Raw genomic sequence first — 22,263 nt, forward strand, 5'->3', positions numbered from 1 at the left:
TCATTCCTATCACACACGGACGGCAGAAATAATAATTGTTCAAGCAACATCATACGGAAGGCAAAATGCAACTTTCTCTTGACAAGAACATCACCGTAGAAAAATGGTCTTTCACTTTTAAAGAGAAAACAACATTTTAAAAACCTCCTATTGCTTTGCTGTCGTCTCCTCAAGAGATTTCTTCCTGAGCTGATTAAGATGTAACTTTCAGGCTTCTATTCCCACCCAACAAATGAATCACGACAAATGACATTACCCGGGAGCATCTTTTCAGAGACTTGTGTGTCCCCAAACTCAAAGTCAAAGATACGTGTATTTGAGAGGACGGCCAGAGAAGCTCTCCTCTGACCTTTCTGCCTGTCACCTACACCAGTGAGCACCTGGACGGATGTGTCCCATACAGCTGTGTCCTCAGCAAAGCATCTCCAGGGCTGAGCAAGTGCTCTTCCAGCTTGGCGCTTTCAGCACGGTGTCTCCGGCTCAGGGGGTTTGATCTACAGAATGCCCTCAAGGTTCGCCAGGGGGACTCGCTTAGATTTGTTTGGTGGTGAAATGAGAACAGTTGGAACCTATTACAGGGGACGGAGGCAGCAGGTGGAGATTGTCCTTGGGATGCAATGCCGAGGCTGAGAGGCTGAGCGAGCAGAGCGCCACACAGCCTTCCTCTCTGCCTCAGGTTCTTTCTGTATAGCTAAGGGAGACAACACCGCATGTGGTTAAAAGAACCCCTAGAAGAAACTAGCATCTCCACTGTGAAAATTATATCAGGGAACCTTTTTATGTTATGGCCACGTACCCAGCTTTTGTATGTGTGGCCTATGTGTGCACATGAGTATGTGGGTGCAGAGGCTGACACTGGGTGTCCTTCTCAATTTCTCTCCGCCTAATTCTTTGAGACAAGATCTCTAACTGAACTTGAAGCTTGCCAGTTTGGCTAGGCTTGCTGGCCAGTGATCTCCATGGTTTTTCTGGCTCTCCAGCTCTGGCATTACAGACATAAACACATGCCCAGCTTTTTTCGTGGGGGCTGGGGAATCCAAACGCAGGTCCTCGTGCTTGTCTGGTAAGCACTTGACTGACTGAATCAGTTCCCTAGCCCCATGGCACATCTTCAAAGACAAACCATTAGTTCTTATGTAATTTTCCTGCTTGCAAAAAGCAGATTACCAAAGAGGTTCTGTGTGTAGCCTTGCCATTCAGATCAAATGCCGACCGGCGCGTGTACGCCAGCTAGAGCATGACTAGTTAAGTTGGGCACTGTTCATCGTGTTTGTGAGATGTGTGAGACCAACAGCTTCGCTTCTGACTGAAGCGTGGCATTCTAGGAAAGCGGTGCACATTTATCTTTAAACAGAAGAGCGACATTGACTGTGATAACACCTGCTGTTATTTCTCTCTTTCTCCGTCTCTCTTTTGCACCCTCTCGGAGGAAAGTTTTCAAATAAATTTGTCAAAAGATTGACAAGAAGCGTTTCCTTCTTGTTTCATTTATAACATAGCACTTTTCTCATCTTATTATCTTCTAAGGACAGCCTCAAAACAGTTCTTGATTGTGAGAAGATGTAGTTACTGTGATTTGGGAAGGAGTCTGTGACCACCCATCTTACAGAATCCAAATCTGCTTATTTCTGCAACTCCCTTACCCACCAGTAAACTGGAATTTTCCATTTAACCTTCGTTGAGCTGAAAGTAGTCCTCTTATTTATCTTATTGTCTTCCTGTCAGAATAAGGCAGGCAGTTTGCTGGTGGTGCATTAGTGAGCCCTGCCTGGTGGGAGCTTGTAGGATGTGAAGGATGTCCAGCTGGGGCCTGCCCATGGTGAGAATCTCTGTGGGCACCACCATGAGCTGCCAGATGTTCTGATGAACAGCACACAAATCTTTGAGGTTTCAGCTTCCTGGTCACTCTTGCAGGAAAATGTCTCTGCTCTATAACACACAGCCACCCGTGCCAACCCTTTCACGTCTGTTAAATTCCCAGAGACCATGAGCTCTGTGAGGGGCAGGAATTCTCAGTTGTTCATGTCTGTCTTTCTAGTGTTTAATCCAGCACCTTACTGTTAGCCAATGTGCCCCAAATGTACATTCTTCCTCCAGCCCTTCCTTCCCTTCTGTTCCCCCTGGATCCTTTCCTCTCCTCTCCCCTCCCCTCCCCTCCCCTCCCCTCCCCTCCCCTCCCCTTGCCTACCCTCCTCCCCCCTCCCCCCTTCTCTCAACAGTCTTACCATGTAGCCCCATTGACCTCACACTCACAATCCTGCCCCGGTGGGACCAGAGGACTACACCTTTGGTTTCCTCTCTGGCTGTGGCACTGTGGTACTTGCGTCTCAGAAGGTGCTGGTCTGTCGAACTGCATCTGGCTTTTTCTGGCTTTCCCATCCGGGTCCCTCCAGGTTTTCTTGTTATCAAACACAAGCTAATAAAAACACACATGTCATATTTTGTGATGTCCTGATTTTTCCAATACTCCATGGAGCCTGGCACTTAACCAGGCCATCTCAGATGTTCATCTGCAGGGAGGGGAACAAGAGGCATACCCTTCATGCCTGGGAGGGAGGTGGGTTTTACAAGGAACAATATTCTATAGCTCATGACGACACTTGCTAGCTCGCTAGCTCGGTATGAGCCAGTAGACATCGGGTAGCAAGTGTAATTAGAGTTCAGAGGCTTCCCTCTGAGACAGCACCTTTGAGTCCCCACATTTGGACCTTGAAGAGAAGGGTCTGTCTACACTAACACTGGCCTACTTTTAATCATGTTTGCTCATGGATTTCATGGTTAGTGGCCTGGAGTGAAAGAATTCGGGGAGTTGCAGTTCATGTTTCTGGGTCTAAAAGCAAACTAACAGGAAAACTGCCATTTCTGAGACTGCAGACACAGTTAATTGCTTGAAAAGCTCTGGCTCCTGCCTGGGCGTCGTCTGTATTGAGGTTAAGTGCCTTCCTCCTGAGGGGAAGGAGGATCCCTTTTCTGATGGAGGAGCTGGTCTATTTTTGTCCTCTCCACCCTGCCCTAGATCTTTAGGGAGCACACAGCTGTCTTTTGGCATCTGTAGGTTACAGCTTCTACTAGTAAGTTTGAGAAGTGACAAGGTGGGAGTTAGCTTGGGTGGGAAGTAACTGTAGTTACTAGTGTTAGCATTCTGACCTGCCCCTTGGAAACCTGCCCCTTGGGGCTGCCCTGCATGCTGGCTTAACAGCCTCATTTTAAGGAAAAACACTCCCCCCCCCTTACGAGTTGTGCACACCTCCTCTTCCTCTCCTTTCTATTCCTTCCTGTCTCCCTCTTTCCTATCTTTCTCTTCATCTCTCTGTTATAATAAACTTTCTCCACGTGGATGCAGCGCCTGCGTGTGAGTGACTGTTCCATGTGCCTCGGACCTTGCTGCTACATCTGCCCACCATGGTTCCCTGGCCTGACAGTATAGCATAGCAACTAGGACTTGATCTTATCTCCTAATGTGGGTAGGAGAGGAAACCAAGCCTGTCTAGATGGAAGGTTGTGACCTCGGGGACAGGATCAATGGGCCAACTGTTAAGAGTACTTGCTCCTCTTCCAGAGAATAAAAATTTCATTCCAAGCACACATGTGGGGTAACTCACAATTGTCTGTAACTCCAGCTCCAGGGATTCAATACCCGTTTCTGGTCCCCATGACACTTACACACATGTGACAGGCAGGCAGGCAGGCAGGCACGCACGCACACACACACACACACACACACACACACACACACACACATACACACACAGACACCCCATTTTTAAAAAAGGTTGTGTGCTTGTGAGTGCTCCTGAAAGAGAGAGGCTGTGAGAACAGAATAGTTATGCCCAGATTGTGAGGTCCCCTCAAAGACCTCCACAGAGACAATGAATCCATATGCAAAAGCTAAGAGCCTTTATTTCAAGCTCGAGCTTGGACTCTCTGTCGGTCTGACGCAGTGGTGAGAGACAAGAGGGCTGAGCCTGGGAAGGGTGGTGTTTTCATCATAGTAGAGGTTGGGGGTGAGGGGATTTCCAGGGTTCAGGACCCTGATTGGCTGATATTTGTCTAGGGGTATCTTGGTAAAAAAGAAATAGGTGTGTGCTAGGCTCAGGGACATCTGGTGACCTTATCTAATCTTATCTAACAGTTGGAATGTTTGGGATGTCAGGTACTTCCCCTTAAAGGCTGGCCCATTACTGGGTGGTGTCAGCTTATGGCTTTTCCTAGATCCGGGTGTTGCCTGCCAGTAACCCTGATTCAGGCCTACTTTTTAGATGGTTTTTATTAAGCCTGTCATGGCAACTGTGTGGCTAAGCTGCCTTGGGCCCCACAGAAAGAAGTTGTTCCTCTCTCCCTCCTAACATATAGCAAGGAACCTGTCTGACACCATTTTGAAGGCAGGAGCCATTATATTGTATTGTTAAAAATAAGTTTCCTTTAAGAATTGAGTTGTTCTCTGTTTCCTAGTACCTGACCTTCTTCAACCCATGACCTAGACTTGTTTTTGAGAATACCCTGACCCTTCCCGAACTCTCCCTAATCACATGGTGACTACATGATGTTTTTTTTGAAATTTTTTTTTCTGTGTTTCCTTATTGCCCCATTGTCTCTCTTTGTAAACCTGCTTTACAACTACTCGTGATTTTACTTCTTAAAAGGGGCCCGGGTAATGGATTTGGAGCTGCTGTCTTTAACCCGATTTAGGAGACAGTCTCTGGCTAGCTCTTCGGTGCACCCCAATAAAAAAGTCAAGCTTGCTTCAAATTTGGCTCAAATTATGGTAGTGGTCTTATTCTCACTGTTGAGATCAACAAAGCCAGGCAGGAAGCTGGATTTCAGGAGTGAAGGGAGAGGTTCAGCACTGTCAAGCATTTCCCCAGTTGTATACCGGATTTCCTGAGTTGTGTACTGGATGCAGAGATGACTTCAGGTGTTATTACAGTCAGCAGCTGTTTAGTGGCCTCCTCCCCACACGTTTGCAGTCACTGTGCTGTGGCAGGCAGGTGGGGGGCTGTCTCTTGGAATGACAGAGACACACAGCACAAGCATCGATTTGTTTTGTGAGAAGGGAGTGACAGGGACAGCTTTAGTGAGGCACGAGGTCACCCAAGCCTCCTGGACCACCATGCTCTTCCTCTGCTGTGGCACGTGGACTCTTCGCTGGAGACCACCAATTTTTTGCAGGTGTGAATTTTATAGCAAAGCTAATCTCATTTCATAGCTCAGGCCTGGTTCTTTGGCTCTCCAGAGGACTTTATGAGCGGCTTACCACCCTTTGAATGCCTCCCTTTGCTCATGCAGTCTGAGCTGGCCTCTCGTGCTCAGAAGAGAAACTTGGGCTAAACCTAGTGGGAGGGAATTCAGATCATTAAAAAGTATATAATTATTTTGGTTGTCTTAAGCAACATTTATCAAAATGTAGTTTCATGGAGTAAGCCTAGTTCATTTTTTTCTTGCAATAAACAATAAACACACTGTCATTCAGATGCAATAGTCATTTCTCCTTTGGGGTCTAATGTACTTTTCTAGATTGGCACAAATAATAAACAGCTCAAGCACGCTATCGTTCCCTCATTTAATTTCACTTCTGAAAGTCCGTGCAATCTCCGTTTAGCACAGAGAAAGGGTTGTTTTTCTCAAAACTGCACTCTAAGACGGCATGTGCCTATTGGCCTGTGTTCCTTTAATGCTTTGTAAATGTATCTATTTCTATATAGAGAGATAGATATATAGATATAGATATGTAGATATGAATGTATTGTTAACCTCGTTTTTGTGACATCTGTGGAAAGATTAATTTTTAGAAAACATAAGATTTAAAAGACTTTGTAAGGAGCAGTCCTGGTCCTGTCTGCTGTTTCCTCTTCCTCCTCTTCCTCTTCCTCCTCTTTTCCTTCTTTAGAGAATAGGGTTTCACTGTGTAGCTCTGCCTGGCCTGGAACTCACTCTGAAGACCAGGCTGACCTCAGACTCACAGAGATACGCCTGCCTCTGTTACCTGAGTACTGGGATTAAAGGCATGTGCTACCACACATGGCCTTAGAAAGATTAAAAAACTTTGAGTATATGTGCATATGTACACACTGAGCACAGGTGCCTGCGGAGTCCAGGAGAAGGCACTGGATCCCCTTAGCGAGAGTTACTGGCAGCTGTATGTGGTTGGCCGTTTTACCCTTTGGGTGCCCACTGCCCAGCTCCCAAATAAATGCATGTAGGCTTATTCTTACTTGTGAATGCCCAGCCTTGGCTTGGCTTGTTTCTAGCCAACTTTTCTAACTTAAATTACCCCATTTTTCTTTAACTACATTTTGCCTCTGGACTTTTTACCTTTCTTTATTCCACATATCTTTCTTTCCTTCTTACTTCGTGGCTGGCTGTGTGGCTGTGTAGCAGGGCCCTAGAGTCCTCCTCTCCTTTTCTCACTCTTTGCTCTCTTCCCTGGATTTCTCCTCATGTTCTGTCTCCTGGCCCTGCCTATCCTTTTCCTGCCTAGCTATTGGCTGTTCAGCTCTTTATTAGACCAATCAGGTGTTTTAGACAGGCAAAGTAACACAGCTTTACAGAGTTAAACAAATGCAACATAAAAGAATGCAACACAACTTTGCATTATTAAGCAAATATTCCACAGCATAAACGAATGTAACATATCTTAAATTAATATTCCACAACAGCTGTGAGCCACTCACCATGGGCACTAGGAACTGGACTCAGTTCCTCTGTGAGAGCAGTATATACACTCTTAACCATGGAGCCATCTCTCCAACTCCACAGACTGTTCTAAAATAGCAGTATCTTAATTTTTGGCTTCCATGGAAATACATGGAAGGAAGAAATTTGGTGAGAAAAGCTGATTTTCTCATTAAATGGTTGAATAAACCAAATGCTCTAACTCTGCCTTGAGCAGCTTTTGTATAATGTCCTGGTAAATGTAACAGTTATTTTTTTCAAATATATACTTGACTTTTAAAAAGTGTGTGTGTGTGTGTGTGTGTGTGTGTGTGTGTGTGTGTGTGTTCATATGTAAGAGCATGGTGCATGCATGCTACAAAGTGCATGTGGAGGGCAGATGTGGAAGGCAGAGGAGAGCCGTGGGTACCAGTTATCTTTTGACACGGTCCCTTTGGTGTGAGCTGCTGTGTACACCAGGCTATGTGGCTTATGAGCTTTGGGGGCTTCTCCTCTCTCTGCCTCCCATATCCTGGTGGGAACACTAGGATTACAGATATGTGTTACTGAGCCTCGCTTTATGTGGGATCTAGGGATTTGAACTCAGGTACTTTACCTGTGGAACCACTGGTTCTCAACCTTCTTAATGCTGCAACCCTTTAATGCAGTTCTTCATGCTGTGGTGACCCCCAACAATACAATTATTTCATTGCTGCTTCATAACTGTAATTTTGCTACTGTTAGGAGTTGAAATGTAAAATCTGATATGCAGGACATCTGATGTATGACTTCTGAAGAGGTCGTGACTTATAGGTTGAGAACTGCATGGAGCTATCTCCTCAACCCTATTACATTTGATTTAAATTTAAAATTTAAAAATTACATTATGTATTTATTTGTGTACATGTGTATGTGTGTGTATGTAACCCACACAGCAGAAGGAGAAAATCCACAGGTTGTCTTATACTTGATTTGTTTATTTGTTTGTTTTTGAGACAGAGTTTCTCCATGTAGCTTTGGTGCCTGTCCTGGATCTTGCTCTGTAGACCAGGCTGGCCTCGAACTCACAGAGATCCACCTGGCTCTGCCTCCTGAGTGCTGTGATTAAAGGTGTGCACCACCGCTGCCCAGCCTATACTTGATTCTTTATAGTAGTTTTAAGTTCTTAGAACATGGAGCAGGTAGTAGACAGAACTTTTACCCTAACACCACTCCCTCAACTCCTGCTATTAACATTCCCAAACCAAAGAGGCACATTTGTTACAATCAATGAGTCAATGTTGAAATAATATACAGGTATAGGCTGATAATCTCAGACTCAGGAATCTGAGGCTGGAGGATCGCAAGTTGAAAGACAGTCTGGCGACATGATGGGTTAAGGCCATCCTGGGTAACTTAATGAGACCCTGCCTCAAAGTAAAAAATACAAAGAGGGTTGGGGATACAGTTCTGTGATAGAGAAATTGCTTAGCACATTTGAGGGTCAAGGTTCAAAGCATAGTACTGCAAAGTAAATCAAAGACAAACACTATAGTCCTAGGTTAACAGTTTATAGCCAGGTTAGGTCTCAGCGTGGTGCGTTGTATGGGCTGTGACAAACGTGTAGAGTAGGAATCCCATATTTCTGAATCATAAAATGTTTCATAGCCTTCAACACTCTCTGTATTCTGCCTGTTTGTCTTTTCCTCCTCGGATTCCTGACAACTGGAATGTCTTCCTGGCTTGCTTTGCCTTTTCAGAAATGCCCCAGTTTTGCACTCATAGAATACAGAGCCCTTGCACGTTGGCTTCTCTCTCTCTCTCTCTCTCTCTCTCTCTCTCTCTCTCTCTCTCTCTCTCTCTCTCTCTCACGTATTTAAGGCTCACCCATTTCTTTTTGTAAGCTCGGCGATTCATTTTTAAGTATGAAACAACATTCCATTATACAAGTGTACAACAGTGATCTTATTTCCTTTCTGTTGCTGTGATAAAACACTCCAATGAAAAGCAGCTCAGGGGAGGAAAAGGTTTATGCAGTTAGTGCTTCCAGGGCACAATCCATCATTGAAGGAAGTCAGGGCAGGAATTTAAGGCTGGAGCTTGAAGAAGAAACCATGGATGTATGCTGTTTGGTGACTTACTTACAGGTCCATGCTTATCTAAAGTTTTCTTTTACAACTCAGAACCACCTGCCTAGGAATGGTACCACCCACAGTGGGCTTGGTCCTCCCATATCAATTTATAATCAAGAATATCTCCACAGACATGCTATCTGATTTGGACAATTCCTCGGTTGAAGCTGAACTGTCTGATGACTGTAAACTGTGTCATGTGGACAGTCATAATTAACTAGAACATATAGTTTGTTCAACCAATGGCAAAGATCAATTGTGATTTTCTTTTTAAATTTCATGTTTGCATGTATATGTGCGAGCAGTGGGTACATGTGCATATGGGTATGATTACAAGTGCAGTTGTTCTTCTATGTGTCCTGTGAATGCTGGAGGTCAGTTTTGGGTGCCATTCCTCAGGAGCCATGTTCCTTGTGTTGTTGTTGATGATGGTGGTGGTTGTGTGTGTGTGTGTGTGTGTGTGTGTGTGTGTGTGTGTGTGTGTGTGTGTTCACCTTTTTTTTTTTTTTTTTAGACTCTCATTGGCCTGAGACTCATCAAGTAGACCATGCTGGATGACCAGCCAGCACCAGGGATCTGCCTGGTTCCACCTCCCCCATGCTGGGGTTATAAATGTGCTCCATTATACCTGGCTTTTTTCTGTAGATTCTGGGGATTACACTCAGTTCCTCATGTTGGCATGGCAAGTACTTGACCAATCAAGTGAGCCATTCCCTCAGCCTCCTTTTCGTTTTTGTCTATACTTGACAGAGTACAGAGTTACAGTTTTACAGGATGGGGCTGCTGGCCTGGGTGTGGCAATAGTACACTGCACATCTGTCGCCTGGTGGCCATGGTGGGGGCACATTCCCTTATCACACTCCATGACACAGGGTCCGTGCTTAGTTCTGATAGCTGTGAGTTCTGTGCTAATGCTGAACAGTGCAGTTAAAAACAGGATAAGGGGCTGAGCAATTCATTAACCGCTTCCTCTTTTCATTTGCTGGGCAGTGATAAACTCAGTTCCTCTCCGGCCCCTTAGGTCGCATGCTTCTCAAGACATTCTGCTCCCATCTCAATCATGAGAAATCCTACAGCTGTGTGTACGCGGCACCCCCAGAGACTACATAGGCTTCCTTCCCCCTTCCATCTATTTTCCAGACAGAGTCGAATAGGAAGATAGAAATCCAGAAAGATATTCCAGAAGATCTGATGCAGAGAGAGGGTTGGCTGTGAAGGCCTCGGGGTGCCTGTAGAACTGACCTGATGAGGAGGAAAGGGCTTTGAAGTCAGGAGTCGAATCCCAGCAACACAGCACGTCCAAGGAGGAAAGGCAAACAGCAAGTCCAGATTCAGACCCCGGGAATTAATGCGATTCCCATTATTGTGCTGAGGGTTTCAATGAGACAAGCTGATAACATGCAAGCAGAGAGCTGCAGACCCTCGGAGCTCCAAATAAAATGTCAGAAGTGAGGTGAGAACTGTAGGAGAGGAAGGAGGGGAAGCCCTCTGTGGCTCACTAGCCAGTGGGACAGGGCTGGGGAAAGACTCAGTGGGCTTAAAGATAGGTTGACAGAAACTTCTGGAACTGAAAAGCAAAGGGATACAAGTATTTATTATTTATTATTATTATTATTATTATTATTATTATTATTATTATTTTGGTTTTTCGAGACAAGGTTTCTCTGTGTAGCTTTGCGCCTTTCCTGGGACTCACTTGGTAGCCCAGGCTGGCCTCGAACTCACAGAGATCCGCCTGCCTCTGCCTCCCAAGTGCTGGGATTAAAGGCATGCGCCACCACTGCTCGGCGGGATACAAGTATTTTTTAAATTCTGGAATAGGAGCTGGAGAAATGACTCAGCAGTTAAGAGCACTGACTGATTTTCCAGAGGACCCGGGTTCAACAACTCCCAGCACTCACATGGCTGCTCACAACTGTTACCAGGGGACCCGAAACCCATGGCAGAACACTAATACACACACACACACACACACACACACACACACACACACACACACACCAAAACAAAACAAAACAAAACAAAAACAAACAACAACAAAAAAAACAAACAAGAAAAAACCTGGACTGGGAATAGAAGACCTTTAGGAAAGTCACAAAAGGCCGGGGTATACCGAATAAGACACTAGGAGCAAAAGAGAAGCAACAGGAAGACAGATTGAAGTCGCAGTGGTGGAGCACGTCCTAAGGTCCAGAATGACTCGAGAGCACCGGGAGATAAGCACTTCCAGGAGTTACATCTGGCATGGTGAAATGGTCCAGTGTTAAAGGCACCTGCTGCCACGCCCGCTGAGCTAAATGGAGCCACACTGTAAAAGGAGAAAGCGACTTCCCGGGGCTGCCCTTTGACCTCCATGCATGCATGATGGCATGCCTCCCCCGCAGAAAAAACACAGGAATGCAAAAAGAGAGGTCACACCTAAGCATGTCACCTGCAAACTACAGAAACTCAAAGACAGACAGAAGGCAGGGGAAGGAGACCTCCCCTACAGACCAGGGTGGGGACGACATCCTGTGTCCCCTCAGATAAGCACAGCTAGATGGGCAGAGGGAGATAAGTGACCGAGATAAAAACGCCATCCTCCTAGAACTCTGTATCTGGCTAAAAAAAGGTGTATTTTATTTTATGTGCGTGTTTGCCTGCATGTGTGTTTGTGCAGCACACATGTGCCCGGTGCCCCACAGAACGGAAGAGGGTGCTAGATCCCTTGGAACTTGCAGATGGCTGTGAACCACCACGAGGATTCTGGGAACTGAACTCAGGTCACTGGGTGGAGCAGCCAGTGCTCTTAACCTCTGAGCCATCTTCCAGCCCTTAGAACATTTTCTTGTTCTTTTTACAAAAGACTTCTTTTAATTTTAAATTGTGTATACGTGTCTTTAAAAAGACACAAAGGCAAGGAATAGGAAAAAAAGAGTATGTACCTGGTAGACATTTATTCAAATATGTCAGGCTCACTTTAAATACGACTGCCTAAATATATCAGTTAAAGGACAGACAGACTGACAGAGCGGGTGAAAACCATCGGACAAAGCTATTTATTGTCTTATGAGAAATCTCCTTTAAACGTAAAGCAGCAGATAGATGAAAATGAAGGGATGGAGAAAGATAAGTCATGCTAACACTAGTCAAAACAATTTGGGAGTACTTATGTTAATTTTGGACGAAGCAGAGTTGAGAGAGAGGAAAATGAGCCAGGCTGAAGACAGGCCAGGCGTTATATGATGATAAAGGAAATAGTTCTCCACACAAAGAAAACCATCCTTAATGTGCCTTGCCTTACAACAGAGGGTCAAAATAAATGAGGCAAGAGACCAAACTGCAAAGAGAAGCAGACAAACCTATTACTGTTGTTGGAGATCCCAAAATGCATAAAGCACAAGGCCGCAGAGCTGAGAGGAGAGGCCGACAAGGCCAGTGCTCCTCGGCAAAGCTGGAAATCCACAGATCCAAAGTCAGCGGCGAGGGGAAGAGCTCGGATACACTAGTAAGTAATCTCTGAGTCAAAGAGGAAACCTTAAGGTTGGTTGGAGAGTAATTTGAAATGAATGAAGATGAGAAGATAAAAATACATCAGGTCCCAGCTAAAGCAATGTTCAGTGAATGTTTGTGGCAGTGACCACACGTATAAAGAGAATAAAGGTGGGCTGGAGAGGTGGCTCAGTGGATGAAGGCACTTACTGTCAAGCCTGATGGACCGAGTTCAAGTCCCAGGACCAGTGTGGTGGAAGAGAGAACAGATTCCTGTAAGTTGTCATCTGAGTTTTGTGTGTGTGTGTGTGTGTGTGTGTGTGTGTGTGTGTGTGTATACACACCCTGGTGTGCATGCATATATGTGTGTGCACACACAGATTTTTAAAACTTTAAAAACTATTTAGCAAAAGTCAACAAATTGAATCCAATAATTATAAACAGCAGAACATAACCAAGCCATATTTATCCTAGAAACTGCAAAGGTGTCTGTTTAAAAAAAATCAATGTAGTCTGCCACATGGGCACACCAGAGAAGCAAAAGCCTTGGAAAGTTCTGGCCTGGACTGAGCTCTCCTACAGGGTTGTGGTCAGCTGTGGGCTGGGTAGGCTGCCCTGCTGACTTGAAGAGGGGTTCTCCTGTGGGCTTGGGGGAGCTGCTGCTCTGGGGGGGTCTAGTTCAGCTAGGATATCTGGAATGCTTGTTCTTTCCACATTGGTTTTCTCCTTTGTTGGCAAACTATTTATTTACACTTATTTATTTTGTGCTGGCAAAAATTAAAAATCGAATATGGAATTGTGTACCCTTTGAGATTCTGTCAGACCTGGCCCACTATTGCTTCCATGGCATCTTTAAAATAAATTTTTTATTGTTTTGGAATTTCATGTATGTATATAATAATGTGCTTTGATCAAACCCACTCCATTCCCTCCCTTCACTTTCCCTCCAAACTTCATGTGTGCTCTCTCTCTCTCTCTCTCTCTCTCTCTCTCTCTCTCTCTCTCTCTCTCTCTCTCTCCCTCTCTCTCTCATCCTACCAAGTGCACATAGTCCTGCCTATACATGCATAGGTGTGGGATCTTCAACTAGACATTGAAAATTCATGCAGGTCCTGACCTGGAAGCTTCATCCCTAGTGGCTAGCTTTTATAGTGCTAGAAAATTCTGTTCATGTTACAGAGGGAGAAAAATATTCAACAATCTTACCCAGTTGTGAGCCATGCAAGTTACAGTGACAATCTGGCAAAAACAAGCCCATTGTATCTTACTGTCAATCAATGGCCAGCCAAGGGGCTGGGAGGATGGATCAGTGGGTAAGGATGCTTGCTGCAGAAGCATGAGAACCTGAGTGTGGATCTGCAGCAGCCATGTAAAAAGCTGGGCATGGCCATGGCATTGCACCTGTAACCCCACTGCTTTGGATTAGGAAAGGTGAAGGCGAGAGACAAGAGGATTGCTTGGTAGCCACCAACCCTGCTGAAAGACAACAAACTCCAAGTTCACAGAGAACCCTTGTCTCAAGAGAATAAAGTATATAGTGAAATAAGGTGGCCTCCACATGTACATAAATGGGTGTAAGCACCTGCATATATGTATACACACATGTATAAACACACACACACACACACACACACACACACACACACACACACACACACACACACACACACCAGCTAGAGTCAGAAGGTATGGTAATAGGCCTACAGTATTCCATGGCAAACAGACATATACTGAGAGAGAGAGATGAAGAATTTGGTCCATTTGTTTTTTCAGCCAGTGTACACAGGGGATTTTCAAGAACTGGGGTTTGATACAAACTCCACATGGCTCGACAGTGCAGCTTGCATCTAGATCCAGACATGGACACTCCGCCTCTCCCTCTCCATCCTGCTGATTGCTGTGCCTTCCTCTTCCTGTCACCTCTGATAGCAATCCCTGCAGTCCCGAGTGAGCCTCCAATAGGGCTAGTCCCATCGCCAAGGGCCTGCGAGACTGTGGGTGGACTACCAAGCCCCACTCACACTGCCGGATGCGCAGAAGGCCAGTGATTGCTGGAATCATGCAATTCTCAGCCTACCTGCAGGGTTCTCTTGGCCTGAGCTTGGGGGCAGCCGCAGGCAGTGTTGGGGAGCAGCTCTGACTCAAGGCAGGTGAGGCCTTGGGTCAGGTAGATGGCTTGTGTTGAGAGTGTCCAGTCTTTGGTTCTCCAACTCCATGGTCCCTTGCCCTATGGCTGCAGTTTCTCTTGCTCGGGAGAGGGCATCTCTCTCTCTGTCATTTAAACCCACCTTGCACATGGTTTTACTTGGTCTCTAGGTCACTAGACCTGCTGCGCACCCTAGAATACTTCGGCTTCCTTCCTGACTCCCTGCTGACTGCCCTAGACCACGGTCAGGCTGCCTACCAGAGAATGAGATGTACGGCGGCACAGAGGCCTTTGGAGAACAGTTGCCAGCCATACAACCCTGGGCATGGAGGGAGAGTGGAGCTAAGATCAGCCGAGCCGATGAGCCAGCCCACAGCTGGGTTGTAGACACACCAGTGAGCTGAGCTGAGATCAACAGTCTTCCAGGTTGACCTGCGGAAGACTCACAGGGAGAATAAGAGCTTGTTACTTTAAACTACTGCGTTCTCCTTGACCCGCCAGTCTGGAGGTTTACTGATTCTGATAGAGAGATCAGGGGCTTGACGTCTTGAGCCTAGAGACAGGTTCAAGAACTAGAAATGGTTGAGAGGAGATTTTCCTAAATTCCTCCAGCTCATTTGTAGCACGGCAAACATCCTGCTTCCTAGGGGTTTTCCTATTCAGGAAAACAGTTTGCTGGACACAGTAGCTTATGCCTGTAATCTTGGAATTGGGGAGACTGAGTCAGGAGGATTGCTGTGAGTTTAAGGCCAGCCTGAGTTAACCTATATAGAGAATTCTAAATCAGCCTTGACTACAGAGTGAGACCATCTTTCCAGGGCAATCAGAGGGGAGTTTGGAGAAAGCAGAAGTATTCTGGGTTTGCACAACAAGGCTTGAAGATGAAATTGGAAGCAGTAGCTGAAGGAGAATGCCTGCCCCTTCTGTGATATGTTTGAAGGATGTGTTTAAAACACAGTAAACAGCCAGACAAGGAACGCATAGCTACTACGCATCCTCACAAACAGGCACATGTGTGACCAGCATCCAGATGAAGAAACAGAACATGAGTGGCACCCAGAACACCCCGTGGGACCAGCAGAGATGTCTGCCACAGTCACCACTGGCAAGAGATTTGTATTTTCAATTTGTCTATATGGCTTATTAAGTGCCACATCAGTCATGAGCATGATTTGGGGACTGAATTTGACAGGAGCTTTAACAAAGCGTCCAGTGCATGACTGGTGACAGAGTGAGCACTGCTGCCTGCTGATTGGCTGAGTACCGTGGGCCTGTGACTTGTCCATAGAGGATCGGGTTACGGGAAAGCCCTTGCAGGTGGGCAGAGATGTGCGATCTGCAGTTGTACCTGGTGTGCAAGGGTGCTGCTGTTCTCTTGCCTCTAAATATTGGTGTGTTCATTTGGTTCTTAATTCATTCTTCCAGAAACTAAAAACACAAGATATTTTGATCATATATACCTCCCTCCCCGTTAACTCCTCCTGGACACCCTCCCCCAATCCTCCCACCTAACTTTTATGTAATCTTTATTTTCTCTCTTTTATAACCTGAGTCCAATCAGTTATAACCATATATGCATGGATGCTCCATTCACTGAACATTGACAGCCTATTATGGGGTCACACTACTGAAGAAAACTGACTCCCCCTGCCCGACCCTGGCAGCATCAACTGCCATTAGCTGTCCAGTTAAAGGTGGGGCCTTGTGAGTCCCTCCTCTGTCCATGACAGAATGTGGTCTGGCTTGATTTCCTGCAGGTCTTGTGTCGGCAACCACAGCAGCTGTGAGTTCAAGAGTATGGTGCCCCTGTCATATCTAGAAGGCACTGCTCTGCAGCACTCCTTCCAACATCTGGATTCTACGATCTGAATTCCTCCTCCTCCCTGAGCCTTGGAGGGGTGGCTGTGTGATATGGATGTCTCATTTAGGGCTAAGCACTCCATAGACGTTTCCTCTCTGCACTCTGACCAATGGTGAGTCTTAGCACTGCAAATGAACTCTCCAAAGCAAAACACGAAAACTCGGAGCTGAGATGATGAGTCCACTCATCCTTCAGAGTCGTCCGTCACAAGTGCAGATGAGGAGGCAGAGAATTCTCCGGGAGCTGGTCAAGTGGTCCATCTTGGCGACAGCTTGACTAGGTCTGGGTGGTATTTCCTTGAAGGACTAGCGGAAGGAGGAAGAGCCTCTCCCAGAGTGGGCAGTACTTCCGGCAGCTGCAGAGATGTGAAGAGGTCTGAGGGAAAGCAGGGCTGTTTTTGCTTCCCTCCCTTCACTCTCCCTGGGTGAGGGCACCTACCCTGCTGTCACAGCTGTTGTCACAAACCATCACTGGCATCAGAGACAAGCTTCTTCCACTAGCCACCATGGACCAAAGACCGGCCGCTCCCCAGGAATCTTCTAGACCATTCAGCTCCCAGTTTGGGCTTGCTGATGTGTATAGTCTCATGGAAGGATCAGTTACCGGGTTCTCAGCTTCTCCACCTGGTCATCACTGGACGACACAGCCCATCACCTAAGTCCCGTTTGTAACATATCCTCATGCTCTTAGCTCTATTCCTCCAGAGAGCCCCTGCTAACTCCAAAGGGCATCTCTTCCGGTCTGCATTGTTAAGACAGATTTAAGAAGAGCTGCGTGGGCACCATTTCTCCTCTGCTAGAGGGGCCCGTGAGCACTCCCCCCCCCCCCACTTTCATTGTACAGATGATTTAACCTTTCTCAACATCCTCATTTCTCCTAGAATTGTTGAAAGGCAATTCTAGGGACAGGACATGCTATATCTAGTGTAATGATGTCTAATAATGAGCACAAAGATTAGCTAAGACCACCCCAGGCATAGTTCGTTAATAGTCAGATGAACTTAGCTTGAACCCCACTTTCCAGCGATGATCAGTTTCGTGGTACAATGCTCCATCTGTGACCAGGGTTCTCTCATGCTTGCCATCCTCACATGTCCGTAGTCCCACCCACACTATCTTGTATACTCTAGACGGGCCTCCCCACACATCATGGTTAATTTCAATCGCCAACTTGACCGTTAATAAACGTTTAGGATGCTGGGAGGGCACAGCTCTGGGTGCTTCTGTGAGAACACTTACAGAGAAGATTAATGGAGGGGAGCAGACCCACCTAGAAAGTGAGCAGTGCCAGCTCATGGACGGGGCTCCCAGACTGAATGAAAGAGAAAAGAGAGAAAGCCTCCTGACCTCTGGCATCCCTGGTCTGCCCAGGTGTGAACAGGCAGCCTCAGTCTCCTGATGCCACAGCTGGAAGCCAACCTGTCACTGTGCCTTCCCCCAACAGTGGACCTCACCCTCAAGCTGTAAAAGCCAAAATACACACTGTGTGTTCAGCTGCTTGTTCTTGAGTGGCAAAGCAACAAAGAAAATGACTAATACACTGTGCATATACCCACACGGATCATGCCATGTACTTCACCTGGGAACTTTGTGTTTTAACTCTCTCTCTCTCTCTCTCTCTCTCTCTCTCTCTCTCTCTCTCTCTCTCTGTGTGTGTTCAAGTACACATGTTCATGTGTGTGAGTACAGGCATGCATGCCATAGCATTTGGATGGAGGTCAGAGGTCACCCCCTAGTGTTTGAGACCATCTTTTTCTTGTTCAAGGCTATGTACATCAGGGTAGCTGGCTCATGAGTTTCCAGAGATTTTTTCCAGCTCTGCTTCCCAAATCACTGTGGGAGTGCTTGGATTACAGATGTGCGCTGGCTTGTTTTATGTCAACTTGACAAGAGCTAGAGTCATCTGAAAGGAGGCAGCCTCCACTGAGAAAATACCTCCATTAGATCTGGCTGTAGGGCATTTTCTTAGGTAGTGATAGATAGGGGAGGGCCCAGCCAATCGTGGGTGATGTCATCCCTGGGCAGGCGGTCCTGGGTTCTATAATAAAGCAAGTTGAGCAAGCCATGAGGAGAAAGTCAGTAAGCAACGTTCCTCCATGGTCTCTGCATCTGCTCCTGCCTCCAGGTTCCTGGCCTGATGAGTTCTTGTCCTGGCTTCCTTTGATGATGAACTGTGATGTAGAAGTGTGAACTAAATAAATGCTTTCCTCCCCAACTTGCTTTTGGTCATGGTGTTTGTCACAGGAGTAGAAACACTAACTAGGACAAAATGAACAATAGTGCACCTGGAGAGTGGGGTTTGACCTCACGTCCTCCCGTGTGAGACAAATGCTTTCCCTGTAGAATCATCTCCCCGGTCCCCACCCCAGAGCTTCTGTGTGTAGATTTGCCAAAGGTTCAGGAGGCAGACATGCTTGGATTTTAGTAACAGAAACAACTAAAAGTTGAATATTAAACACCCCTGTTCTTTGAGAGCTTTACCGTACACATTTACCAGCTGCTGTGAACACTGCTGGAGGAGACCATCTGCATGGTTGTGTAGTTGTGGCGCTGCACAAGAGTCTGGAGAAGGAAGAAAGTGAGAAGAACACAGTCTGCAGCTTGCCTGTGGAGCTATGAGCCCTGTGAAGAGGGAGATGTTTCATCTAGTCAGTGGTTCTCAACCTTCCCAATGCTATGACCCTTTAATACTGCAGTTGTGATGACTCCCAACCATAAAATCATTCTGTGGCTACTTCATAACTGTGATTTTGTTACTCTTATGGATTGTAATATAAATAACTCATATGCTCCCCAAAGGGGTCATGACCCACAGGTTGAGAACCAGTGGTCTAATTGATCTGCTCTATTGGGGCACTTTTAGCTGTGACACACAGTGGCCATACTGTTTGCTTACTTTATTCTCTTCTAGGACCTTCGTTTCTCTAGTCTTTACATCCAAATAACAGGAAGACCAATTCCTTCTCTTAGTTGATGCTTCCTCAGTCACTCTGTAGACCAGGCTGGCCTTGAACTCATAGAGATCTGCCTGCCTCTGCCTCCTGAGTACTGAGATTAAAGGTGTGTACCACCACAGCCTGTCGACACTTTTTATTTTAATTGTTTTTAGACAGAATCTCATATAGATAGCCTTATTCTTGCTATGTAGCAGAGGCTGGCCTTGAACCAGTCTGTATCCTCTTGCTCCAACCACTGTCTTAGTCAGTGTTCTACTGCTGTGAAGAGACACCATGACCACAGCAACTCTTAGAAAAGAAAACATTTAGCTGGAGCTCACTTATAGTTCCAGAGGTTTAGTTCATGATCATCATGGCAGAAACCATGGCGGTATGAAGGCAGACACAGTGTTGGAGAGGTAACTGAGAGTTTACAACTGTATCTACAGGCAACAGGAAGAGAGAGGGCCACTGGGCCTGGCTTGGGCTTCTGAAACCTCAAAACCCACCCCAGTGACACACTTCCTCCAACAAGGCCACACCTTCTAATCCTTCTTGAGTAATGCCACTCCCTGACGACTAAGTATTCAAATATATGAGCCTATGGGGGTGGGGTGGGGTGGGAGGATGGAGGGACATTCTTCTTGAATCTACCACAGCTACTAAGTGCTGGTATTACAAGCATTTGCTGCCATGCTGAGACCATCAGAAGAGCTTTTAAAAAATGCTGGTATCCAACTCCACCAAGAGCAATGAAATCAAAATACTTGGGGCCTGGGGTCTCTTTACAAAGTGAGACAGATTTTGAGAGCTCCTGGCTTCAGCAGGAAGATGAAGTCATTTGGAAGGATGTTGGCATGGACCTCCTAGACACAGAATGGGGCTGGGGTGGGACAGGGGACTTAGACACCACTGCCTGCATCTGATCTGGAGATGATTAAGGTCCTTATTGGGGAAGGGAACCCAAGCCCTGGGGTAGCACAGTAGGGTCTTCTAGAACACTTTGCCTGGAAGGGTCCATAATAGGAAGATGGACAAAAGTGAGCAGCTGGGGAACACACTGTTTCTCTGCTTCTCTGGCCTCTGTCCACTTCTCTAGCCAGTCCAGCTCCTCACTGTAGAGCTTGCCTCTCCCCATCTCAAACTACAATACCTGAAAACATCCAGAAAGCAGCGAGTAAGGAAAAGACACGGTGTTCTGGCCACTGAGTTGGGACACTTTGTTCTACAGCACTCCTGGAACAATAGTTGAATAATCTAGGAACACATTAAGGGAGTCTTCAGAGGCCACTCCTGTCCTAGCAAGAAGATCTTTTTGCTGACTATAGAGCTGCAGGGGGCATCAGGAAGCCAGATGGAGTTGCTACTGAGTGAGTCAGCCCAAGATGAGGGCAGGAGGACTCATGCTGACCGTTTTGGGTTCATAGTTTGATTTGTTTGAAAATTTGTGTGTGTGTGTATGTGTGTGTACGTATGTGGGAGGGTACACATGTAGCATGTTAGTGTATATGTATGGGGGCCAGAAGTGACCCTTGGATGTCACCTCTCACGGGTGGTCTGCTTTTCTTTTTTTGAGGCAGGGTCTCTCTCAGGCATGACACTCACCCACCAGGCTACTTTGGTTGGCCAGAAAGCTTCAAAAATGTACCTCTTTCCACCTCTCTACCACACCCAGCTTTTTAAAATGTGGGTTCTGGGGATCCAACACAGGTCTTCATGCTTACGGGGAAATAATTTTGCCAAAGCTGTGTAGCTAGAGTTTTCCTGCCTGACCTACAGTCAGGATAAATCTCTGTCATCCGCCAGTCCCACAGCCACTCAGACCCAACCAAGTAAACACAGAGACTTATATTGCTTATAGACTGGATGGCCGTGGCAGGCTTCTTGCTAACTGTTCTTATAACTTAAATTAATCAATTTCCATAAAGCTATTCCTTGCCATGTGGCTTGTGGCTTACTGGCATCTTCACATGCTGCTTGTCATGGCGGTGGCTGGCAGTGTCTCCTTCCACCTTCCTGTTTTCTCAATTCTCCTCTCTGTTAGTCCTGCCTATACTTCCTGCCTGGCCACTGGCCAATCAGTGTTTTATTTATTGACCAGTCAGAGCATTTGACATACAGACCATCCCACAGCAAAGCTGCCTCCTCAGCCCAATGCTTGTTTGCTTGTTTGAACAGGAATCTCATGTAGCCCAGGCTAGCCTTGAGCTACCTATGTGGCCCAAGCTGATCCACCTCCTGAGGCTGGGATTGTAGGCAAGCACCACCATTCCTAGTTCTTGCTGGAGATCAAGGCCAGGGATTTGTGTGTGCCGGATAAGTCTTCTACCAACTGAGCTACATCCCTGACCTCAGATTTGTTTTGAATGGAAATGAATCTGATAAGCACATCAGTCATCCCATGTTAAAATGAGGTAGGTGTGTCATCCTACATTACAGCAGGAAGGCAACCTGGACGCCCCCTCAAAAAAAACCATCAAAATGGGATGATTTTCAGAAAACTCACGGTTCCCGGCCACTGTGAGAGACCCTGCCCGCCACCCTTGCTTCAGTGTCACAAGTGCTGCAGAAAAGCAACCCTGATCTTGGCCTCCTGGCAGAAGACCAATGTGGGGAGAAAGATTTAAGTCAAACAGAACCTCTTCGGCACTCCAGTCTCCCCCTTTCAAAATTCTTACAGGAAATTGCCTTCTGTCCACACAGGAAAAGGAATGTTCTACCATGTAATTCAACCCTATAATAGGCAATATAGATTTTTTTCCTCATTAAATTTGTTAAACAGTGTAACAAAGGATGCTTACAGCTACACAAGATAAGGCATCGGTGTGGGAAAGATTTCATTTCATTTATTTCTATTTTACATGTATGGGTATTTTGCCTGCTTATACGTATGTGCACCACATGCATGCAGTGCCCTTGGAGGTCAGACGAGGGCGTCAGATTCCTCTGGAACTGGAATTACTGATGGTAGGCAGTGTTGGTGCTAAGGACCAAACTCAGGTCCTCTGAAAGAGCAACCAGTGCTGCTCCCAGCTGAGCTGACTCTCCAGCCCCAAGTGAAAGGACGGGAAAATGTTGGCTCAAACAA

General features: G+C 46.3%; 1 long non-coding RNA gene across 2 annotated transcripts; it reads right to left on the reverse strand.

Moving 5' to 3' along the window:
• Positions 1-4,968: 4,968 nt before the first annotated feature.
• Positions 4,969-17,714, reverse strand: LOC143274361 (uncharacterized). Of its 2 annotated transcripts, XR_013052986.1 has the most exons (5): positions 17,510-17,714; positions 15,728-16,873; positions 14,638-14,821; positions 10,005-10,329; positions 4,969-5,330 (listed from the first exon to the last, which is right to left on the reverse strand). It is a non-coding gene; the product is annotated as an uncharacterized LOC143274361 (long non-coding RNA). The 2 variants fall into 2 exon arrangements; XR_013052985.1 differs by having other exon boundaries at positions 15,728-17,714.
• Positions 17,715-22,263: the final 4,549 nt, after the last annotated feature.

Source organism: Peromyscus maniculatus, chromosome 7 (assembly GCF_049852395.1).
Source record: "Peromyscus maniculatus bairdii isolate BWxNUB_F1_BW_parent chromosome 7, HU_Pman_BW_mat_3.1, whole genome shotgun sequence".
NCBI classification, from domain to species: domain Eukaryota; kingdom Metazoa; phylum Chordata; class Mammalia; order Rodentia; family Cricetidae; genus Peromyscus; species Peromyscus maniculatus.